The 9,811-nt window shown below is 39.0% G+C and overlaps 1 protein-coding gene across 9 annotated transcripts in view; it reads left to right on the forward strand.

Annotated features, from left to right (window-relative positions):
• Nucleotides 1–9,811, forward strand: part of NFIB (nuclear factor I B) — a 271,468-nt gene that overhangs the window by 146,907 nt on the left and 114,750 nt on the right. The gene's annotated exons all lie outside the window — the stretch shown is intronic.

A 9,811-nucleotide genomic window follows, 5' to 3' on the forward strand; every position in this document is an offset into this window, starting at 1 on the left:
GGGGATCTTGGATGTCCAGGGCTTTCCCATAGGGTTCAGGAGTATGGGAAACTCCTGGACACTGGGGTTTATGGCTGCAATGATCCCTAGGGCTTGGGGGTTTTACACTAGGCATGGTGTACCCCTGCAGCTGGGAGGCTCCCAGCCGCAGGGGAGAACCTGCTACATGTGCAAATTAAAGCTCAATACCAACCAGCTGTAAAATGAGTACACATTTTTGAGGTCTAATGTTATAGCTGGTTGGAGCTTTCTATTGCCTTATAGCTACTTTGCACATGTAGCTGGTGTCTAGGAAGCTGTGCAATTAACCAGTTGTGCAGTACCTGTAACACATAGTGGGGACTCTGAGTCAAATACAGCACCTACTAGAAGGTTAGGATGCAGCAAAGTTCAGAAAGGAATCATTAACAGTAGTCTTTAAATATAAGCCGTAGTTGGAATTGGCATTTGTTTTTTATTTCAACCACAAGTAGGATTTTTCACTTTCATTGTTTTCTTGGTGTGTTTGCTTTTTTCCTATGCTTTTTTAAATTCTTTTTTGCAATTTGCCTGCTTTGTTCCCTCTCCCTTTGCTTCACCAAAGCCCCCTGCATTTCCTCTGTTCATAAGCCCTCCCTCTGTTCATTCTTGCCATCAGAGTGTTCTGAGCAGGCAGATCTTTTACAGAAAGATAAGCAGTTACACTTGAAATGCCAGTTGTACTAATGCATTAGAATTTGTAGTGGCACTGTAGCACCAAAGGATGGCAACTGGGGATATGTAAGTACTTGTCCTGACTCAAAATATATGCTGTTGTACTGGCTCAGTCAGCTGTCGGGTTACTCCCTACTAGTAGACTGAGGCTTGAATAGAGTCAAGGTGGTTCTTGCATGATATCAAATCTGCCTGTTCAATTCACCTGAAATGTACTTGAAAAGTAAACAGTGGAATGTTATTTAAAAGCTGCTGAATATGTTTGAGAGGCACACACACCACTCATTGTAAAAATGATCAGTACATAAATAAAAAGAGTAAGACCTTGTTGATCTGATGGTGGAAACTGTTCATCCTCTGTCATAGCAGTTGCATTTAAGAGAGTCGAGCAAGTTATGTTACCTGCTCCTCTCAATGTGTGTGTGAATGTTAGTGCAAGGCAGAGACATTTGAAAGACAAAGAAAATGAGCAGGTGCAAATAGACATTAGGCATCTGCTCTAGAGAAAGCCTAGGAAGTTGGGCCTAGAATAGATATAGGTATACTGGCTCAGCAACACTGTCAAGGGGCATTGTGGAGAGAACAGTATTGTTTGTACCAAAATAGGGCACGTCTACACATGCATTAATGCACCATAGGTACTATGCATTAAGTTTAGTGCCTGTAATAACAGGTACTAACTTAATGCGCAGTAACTGGCACTGCTGTGCAGCAGCACTGACACACGCCTTTTTAGTGATGCTAATGCGCAGTGAACTAATTCTAGTGCGCATTAGCGTGATAGCATGTCTTTTGCTGTGATGTGTTAATACACAGCAGAATTAGTCCACTGCCCATGTAGTATCTTGTGTAGTTACTAGTGTGGGCCTAGAACACAAATGATTTACTTTGGCTAAATAACAATGGGTATTTTGTATTATTTTATTAAGTTGTATGGTGTAGTCATTGAAGGTGGCAAGGCATTCATGACACCTCTAGACATTCATGACATACGGAGCAAGTTCAGTCCTGTCTAGAGGTTTGTCATTTCTTTATTTGGGCTGCCAGTTACTGTCCTCTTGTTACTGTATTATTCTTTTAATTTATATCTGACTCTTCATGTACCATCTACAAATGAAGCAGAGACCTCCTATGGCAACCCCAAAGTTAAAGTCTCTGTCCTGCAAATGTTATGCATGTACTTAGTTCTGTGTGTTTTAACTACAATGGGTTTATGCACAGATGGAAAGTTAAGGGTATCCTTAAGTATTTGCAAGATGAGGGACTACGTTTAAAAAAGTTTCAAATCTTGGCTGAAATGTAACTCCTCTGCCTGAGGGAGTAAGAGAGAATGTTTTCTTTTTCCTTGAAATGAGTCACATATGATGCTTTCAGTTACAGGATGTAAAGATAAAATGTATAGTTTTAAACATGTTTTTCTTAAATTGCTGTATCAAATGTGTTTTTCCTCAAGCACTAAGAACTGCACACCAGTGCAAAAGACTTAGAATAACATGGGTACATTGGACAGTGTGGCATTGAACATAACTGTCCTTTTTTAAACCAGGTAGAACAAGTATAATCAGTGATTTCTTATTCCTGATTCCAATAAACTATTAGATTGAGGGAAGTGAGACTATAGGAGTGGGGAAGTAATGCTCATGTATTCCATCAAGGCAGGAAACTGGGGTGGAAAAGTGATATTTTATCTGAGCTGCATTTCTTCCCACTGTCTTGTTGTGAGAAAGCTGTGCATTTCTTTTCTCTTGTCTTTTGGCCTCCTTTTCCAGCCCCCAAACCAGTGCAATGCAGGGTGTGAACCTCATCTTTCGGCTTTATGGGTGTTTTGCTTTTCCTGCTGCTTTGGCAAAAGTTCTGTTTCATTTTTTCCTCCTTAGGGTTGGGAAAGGAAGGGCAACTTTCTGTTTACTAGTTGTTTCTCTAGCAGGTTTTTTTCCTGCCTCATGAATCGGGGAATGATGATGTCTGAAAACACTTCTCTTCTATGGTAGGGAGGAGGAGTGCTTATGAATATTCTGCTCATTGCCTTCAGGCCCCACACAGCCAGGTTCACTTACTTGGCATTTACCAAGAATTGCCTAAGCCAAGAATGAGCTGTGCTCTTATCATCACATTTCACCATCAGATCAGAGCATGTGGGAACATTATGCTCACATTTCAGGGTTGAGGTTCCATGGGGAAACATATTGGTGTGCACCACATCAACTCAACTTTGACTCTCATGTTTCATACTTTCAATTGAAAAATAATTCCCAGATAAATATTGCCTTGAAATAGAATCTTATGGCTAAAGTTCTGAATCTTAAGAATTTAAATATATTTCTGGCACCCATATAAGAACAGTGATAGTGAATATAACAAAGGTTGAGAAATATTAGGGATGATACAAATTCTACTGGAACAAGATTAAAGGGTGACCAGAACTATCCAGAAACAAAATGTGTGGCTCAATTGTTAAGGCAATGATTCCATCAACCATTGCCTTTTGGACCAATTTATTCCAGAGAAAAGCAAATAATACACTTCATATATTTCGAGAACACAGGAGTTGCTCACAGGAAACACGGTAAGCGTAGTTGAGCCAAGAAGTAACAATAATGATAGAATAATTAACTTTGACATTAGTGGAGGAGAATCATTCCAAGGGGTAGTGCTGTGATACTGAACTTTAAGAGGGGTGAACTCCCTCCCTAAAACTGTTTCTGTTATTAAGAAGCAACTGGAATGAAAACACTGCAAAATCAGATCTGTAAAATTCACATAGAAGAGCTTTTTTGTGTGGATTCATACAAATACAAAAGGGTATTTGTTCATGAATGCATGTATTTGCTTGGAATTGTTTGCTCTTCTTATGCATAAAATTATTTGGTGAGAAAATTGAATGTAAAATCAGTTACACAAGCAGTAATTCTAGTTTATATCTTTCTCCATCAGTACCAAAGAAGACCCTGCTATTTTGTAATCTAGGGTTCACGTATTTTGCCAAATACAATGCTCTTGTTCAAATGAGGACAAGCAAAGATTTAATCTGTTTTAAAATGTACAGTGCCTGCTTAGTTTCTGGGCTTTCCCTTATGTGCTTCTCACATGCTCTTTTAGAAAACCAATACTCTATGGAATTTCTTCAAGCACTGTTTCTAAGATAAATTATTCAGTTGGAGAACAGGAATCATATCATGCACATGGTTCCCTTATACTGTGGTAAGACATTTGTCAGTGGAGATCAGCATTTTACACTCAGCACAGCTGTAAGAACTTGATCCAAAGACCATCACAGTCTAGGTGAAAGGCACTGGATACTCCAGCTCCATGTATGTTACATGAAGGGTTACACAGTCTGAACTCCAAATTCAGAGTATGAAATTCTTGAAGCACTTGCCATTTATGAGAAACCACAGGAACAAACATACTATATATACTCAAATACAAAATGAGGCTCCCCCCCGCTGAGTCAGCATGGGAAACAAGCGCTTCATCTTCTATTCACGTACAAGAAAATTGTGTTACATATATTGTGTGTCTTTGAACTGCTGCTAAATGCAGCATGTGCTCAGTAATAGAAATCACCTATGATGCTGATTAAATGAGCCAACACTGAGCATAACTATAAAGTACATGGCCTATATTGGGCAAATATGTGGATAGGAACCTACTAAAAAAATGGGTTAGTGGAACCTTCTGAGTAAGATACATGGTAGTGCCCATTGAGTGTAGTCCCTATCAGCACTGATGAATCATTCAAGTCATGGGGAGCCACTACATTGCATACATTTTGACTTCCTCTTCACTCTCACAGCTGTGCTGTGCCTTTCTTTCCCATTTCAAATTATTCCTGTTTTTTACCATCCTTAAATGTCTGACAAGCATCACCAAGTAGGGCCCTAGAGAGTAGAGTTCACCCAGAAGCCCTCTATCACCCCCTTCTCAGCCTGGTACATATGATTAGTGTGGCCTACCTCCATGAGGTGAAGCCAGACCAGGTTGCCCTATGTTTCATCTGCATATACTTTTTGGAGGTTCCCAGGACTCATGACGAGAACACCCAGTTCTGGGACTGTGCATACATCAGACTGCCCATATGCCCACTCCTCCTGGTGGTGACAGATTTTAGAATCCTGACCAGAGAAGCGGTCCTCTACGGGCACTTCACCAAACAGCAAGGGGCCCCAACAGCTCACTTCATGTTCATCTCCTGCTTCTGGTATGCCCTAGGGAAGGCCATGAACTTAAGCAGGCACTCAGACCCCACAATCAAAGACTGTATTAAAATGGGACTGAGTGAAATATACTGGTACTACAGGAAGACAGAAGAGTATGACAGGAAAGAGATGGCAGATATCATATGGAAAAGAGGGGACTGGCATAGACTTTGCAGGGGCAAACCCTCCAAAGACAACAATGATGAGGACAGCGATGACGACGAATACGACGATGAGTCAAAGCACTGGAGTGGTGATGGGTGTGGGGGTGCAAGGAAGCATGGTGTGAACTTTGTAACGGGACTAAAATAGTTCAACTGTTAAAGTGGGTTTTTGGTCTGTCAAGTGAACCACAATGGTCACATGACAGGTTGTTAGAGCTACAGTTTTATATCTATATATAGATATAGATATATCTATATATAGCGAGATTATATATATATATATTATATATATATACTCTCTCTACATATATATATTATTTATAACTATATTTTACATATAGAAATGAATATTTTTCAAAAAAAGTTTGCATTATATAAAAAAAGAAAAAAGTTTGTACTATATATAAGTAGGTGCCAAAGTTCTACTTAAAAAACTGTTTATGAAATACCTGTACTAAAAGTTGTAGCTGTTTCAGAAAAGGTAAAATGTATCAATTCTGGATGAACTAAGACTATGGGTACTACATGCCAATGACTACAGCTATGTTTTTTTCAAAATCAGTTTTTTCAGATTTGCTCCTTACTTTCATGTGCTCAGACAGAGCAGGGTCTGACAGTAAGGGATGGAAGGGGCTGCTGGGGACAAATGCTGGGGGGAAGCAGAGAGCAAAGTGGCTACCTGACCCCCCAGATGTATGTTCTCTGCTGTAGCAGTAGCAGGGGGACAGATCTCCAATAATTAGAGTCTATACTTGGACAAATTTATAAATTTTCCATATATAAAATCTAATTTCTTGAGGGGTCATATTATAATCAGGGTTGTCTTATATATGAGTAAATATGGCATTTATAGAATCTAATGGTGAAAACACTGCGAAAGAATAAAGAATCACTCACAAAAAAAGTCATATCTTTCTTACACTTTTTTTTTTAGTTAACCACCTTTACCCTCGGTTTGGGGACACTTCTTTATAATTTTATGCTATTGGCACTTTAGAAATTTTTTTTAATAAAAAGTGTTTAGACTGAAAATTTCCATATTAGCAGAACTGTGACAGAGTAGGTGTAAAGGCAAATAGCACTGCAAGAACTGAAAAGAACCCTTGCCTCTTTCTGTGTATGAGTTGGCAAATGGGAACAGCAGGAGATATTGAAGGTTATTTTCAGGTAGGGCTCAAAGTGAAGCATTGTTTCAGTGTAAAATCTCTGTGAACCCCTACCTGCACCATATGCACTTTATATTTATGGGCATCTGCCACCCAATTAACACCTCATTTAGCCACACATCTGCAGTGCTTTTACCCTCCACCATTACTGTGTAAAACCATTAATCCTCTGTGTTAATATTAATTTAAATGATCATAGAGCATTTTTTCAGAAAATGAGAATAGATATTAAAACAACATTTGACTTAAAGCTAGATAGTGGACACTATATGTGTGTGCTTTCACTTGTGGGAGCAAGAAGTTCAAAATCCAGCTCTTAAGGAAAGACTTGTAGCACTAGATTGATTAATTTTATGTATATTTTGCAAAATGGATCTAAAGTGTCTTATGGAATGAGTGAGTGTAAGACAAAGGAAGAACTACACTGACATTTAGAGCCCTACTTCAAAGATATTTTAGGCAGTTCAGGAAGCCTTCCAAACACTTAAAACTACAGCCAGGAATACAGCAGACAAAAGGAACCTGCAATAATTATTATTAATCAGTTATAATGGCTTTTTTTGTTACTTATAAAGAACAATACTGTGTATCATGTTATTGGATTATTCAGGAAACTAATTTCTCTTCAGTGACATTACTGAACAGTCTAATTCCTCCTTGCCTAAACACTCTTTTTATCATTCAATCAAGATGTTAAAGAAGCCTATGTTTCAGCTTAATTAAAGACTGTAGAAGTTGTCTTATCAACAGATAACATGCATAGAACTAGTTCTATGTATATATGGAGAACTAGCACGTTAATGCTGAACATTAATACTTTTTTCATGTGGGCTTTTTCCATTGGTGAGACAGGGAAAAATATAAACTTTTGAAAAAGCTGCTGATTCCCTCACTGATATCACACCACTTCTGTACTTAGTTGTTCCCCAGGGACCTTGCAGAGGACCGTTCATCAGTCTTAAATCAAGGAGAGCTGCCTGGTGACAGGGCTAAATGGGGGGCATGTATGGTGTTCATGGTACCCAGCAGTTTTTTAGGAGAGTTAGAAGAGGTTCTAGGAGCAACTTTGATCAAAGCAGCTTCAGGGGTCCTAAGCTACTAAACGTTAAGGGGTTGGCTGGTCAGCAAAATGGGTACCTACAGAATTTTGAGGCCATACCCTCTATTCCACTGGGGACTGAAGAATGCAGAAGTATCCTGTGTCAAGAAGCTAACAGAGATTTGTATACATATTTTATAGTATAGGGGAACCATTTCCTTTTTTATTGGTTATCTGGAATTTCATTGTATTTTTTCTAACATAAGGAAGATTTTAATGGACATCCATTTGAACTTACAGTACTTGTATAGGGATTATGCATAATATTACAAAACAGAGAAGTTTCTCTTTGAAAGAGGTACTATTTTGTAGAGCTTTTGCCATCTTGGTAGTGCTACAAACAGTTTGCATGGTGGTAAACTCACTTTTTGTAGTGTTACAAGGGTTTATTTAGTGCTATAAGCGTGTGTCTACATTACAGCTTGAATTTTCTGTGAACAAAATTGAAGTGCATTATTTGCATGTGTAGACATGCCCTATATGTAACAATTGTCCATGGCAACAAACTTCAGGCAGCTCCCAGAACTTTTTAATTACATATTCTAGTGGTATTTTTCAGGTAATTGAGTCATGTGGTATAGCAGTATAGAATCTTTCAGAGCTTCAGCACATGTGTTAGATCTTTACACTTCTTCAGATTCTGTGGAGCTCAGCCTTTATATTTTCTTCTGTAAGACCAGTTCTTTATCAAATATTGTAGATCCAGTGTAGAGTCATATGTATCCAACCATGCTTTCAAAGTGTACAGCAAATAACAACAAATTTTAATGAGGCCTTATGTAGAGGCAGAGAAAAAGCTAATTTATTAGCTACTCATACTGCATTAAGCCCTGTGGTGTTTACAAGGAAATATGATGGGGATTGAAGAACAAAAAGATGTTTCACTGAGGCTCCTCTTTACATTTGTTGTTGTTGTTGCTATTTTAGTCTACTTTTAGAATAAGAAGAGGTGTTTCCATTTGAAATAATGAAGCTGCTTAGCCAAAAAATTAAAGTGGCCAAGAAAGGCCCTACATGTTTTTAAAACATAGGGTAGGGCAAAAGTTTTTAGTTTGAAAGCCCATGCCTATCCCATATCATCTGATAAGTAGGAGAAGGGATGTCCAACATGAGGAGTGGGCAAGTGAGGAAACAAATCTTTTTTAATGTCCTTCCCATTAGTTGTCCAGACTAATAATTTTATTTGGAAAGGCAGAACAAAACTGATGTGGACTGTCATCTCCTGTATTGTTACTATGCTGATGGAGTCAGTCCCTAGTAGCATGGAGGAGAGTGTCCTGAGTACTAAATAGGCTAATGATGAGCAGGGGAATTTAACCCTCCTTCCCCCAAATATAAATGTTAGCACCCACGTTTCATTAGCTATGATGAAATTCTAAGGTTCATCAACCTTCTTTCAAGATATGTTTGATTGCTTGTTAATGGAAATTCCATAAATAAATTCCTCCCCCTACTGCTGCCCCTTATGTATTATTTAACATTTAGATGTAGACATATGTTTTTTTCCTCAAGGATCTTGTGTTGGTTGTTCAACCACTGTCAAAGGCAAGATCTGTTCTGGTATAGCAATTTCTGTGTTCCCATGGCATATACATTTGGTTTATGCCATACTCTGGTTTCTCTTCAGATGGCATAAATCTTTCGCCTTTTACATTTGGGTCTCTGCTTCCATTGGGCAGCGCTGCATCCAATGGTAAATATATTCTTATTCCAATTATGATACTACTGGATTTTTAGATCTGCATGTGCACAACTGAAAGTCATAGAAGGCTTTAACTTGAATTAAACAAAAAGGAAAAAAAATTGGTGTCTTTAGTTTTTTACTTTCCTCATCTTTAAGATTTCTGTACATGTTTTATTTTGTAAGTAATATGTTCTGGTAGAGGAACAGAGAGCTCTTAATGAGATACCATGCCTATATATATGTCTAGGGAAGGTATATGACTTTATTGATGTAGGAGTGAAAAAGAGTTTAGCATGAGCTATATTAACATCAAATTGGATTCTCCCCTTGATGTAACTTCTGCAGGGTTCTTTCTGTCAGTTGTCATATGTTTCATTTATTCTATTACACAATGGCATATACAGGAAGAACAGGAGCACAGGAGTTGTACTAATTCAAATCAGACCATTAGTTTTCAGTGGAGCATTTTGCCTCCAGTAGTGGCCAGTGGTTAATGCTTTAAAGCAGTAGTTTTCAAACTTTTTGAGCTGAGCCCTGCTTTGAGTTATAATTTTCTTCATGACCCCCACCCCCCTCGCCCCAGAGGAGCAGCACAGCCAGGCATAGGGTGCTTTTTCTAGCAGCTGCTACAGCTCAGCTCAGCTTGGCTTAGCTCAGTGTGGCAGGCTTCACCCACTGTGGCTCCAGTGCCTCCTGCCTTGGCCCTGCTGTAGCTCTAGGCTGCATGCCCACCGCACCAGCCTCCTGGAGGTGCAGCAGCCTGCTGGCAGAGCCTGCTATGGGCTTCCCGCCCCTGAGTTCCCCCC

The sequence above is a fragment of the Gavialis gangeticus genome, unplaced genomic scaffold (genome assembly GCF_001723915.1).
Source record: "Gavialis gangeticus isolate Ggan-Ray unplaced genomic scaffold, GavGan_comp1, whole genome shotgun sequence".
NCBI lineage: Eukaryota > Metazoa > Chordata > Crocodylia > Gavialidae > Gavialis > Gavialis gangeticus.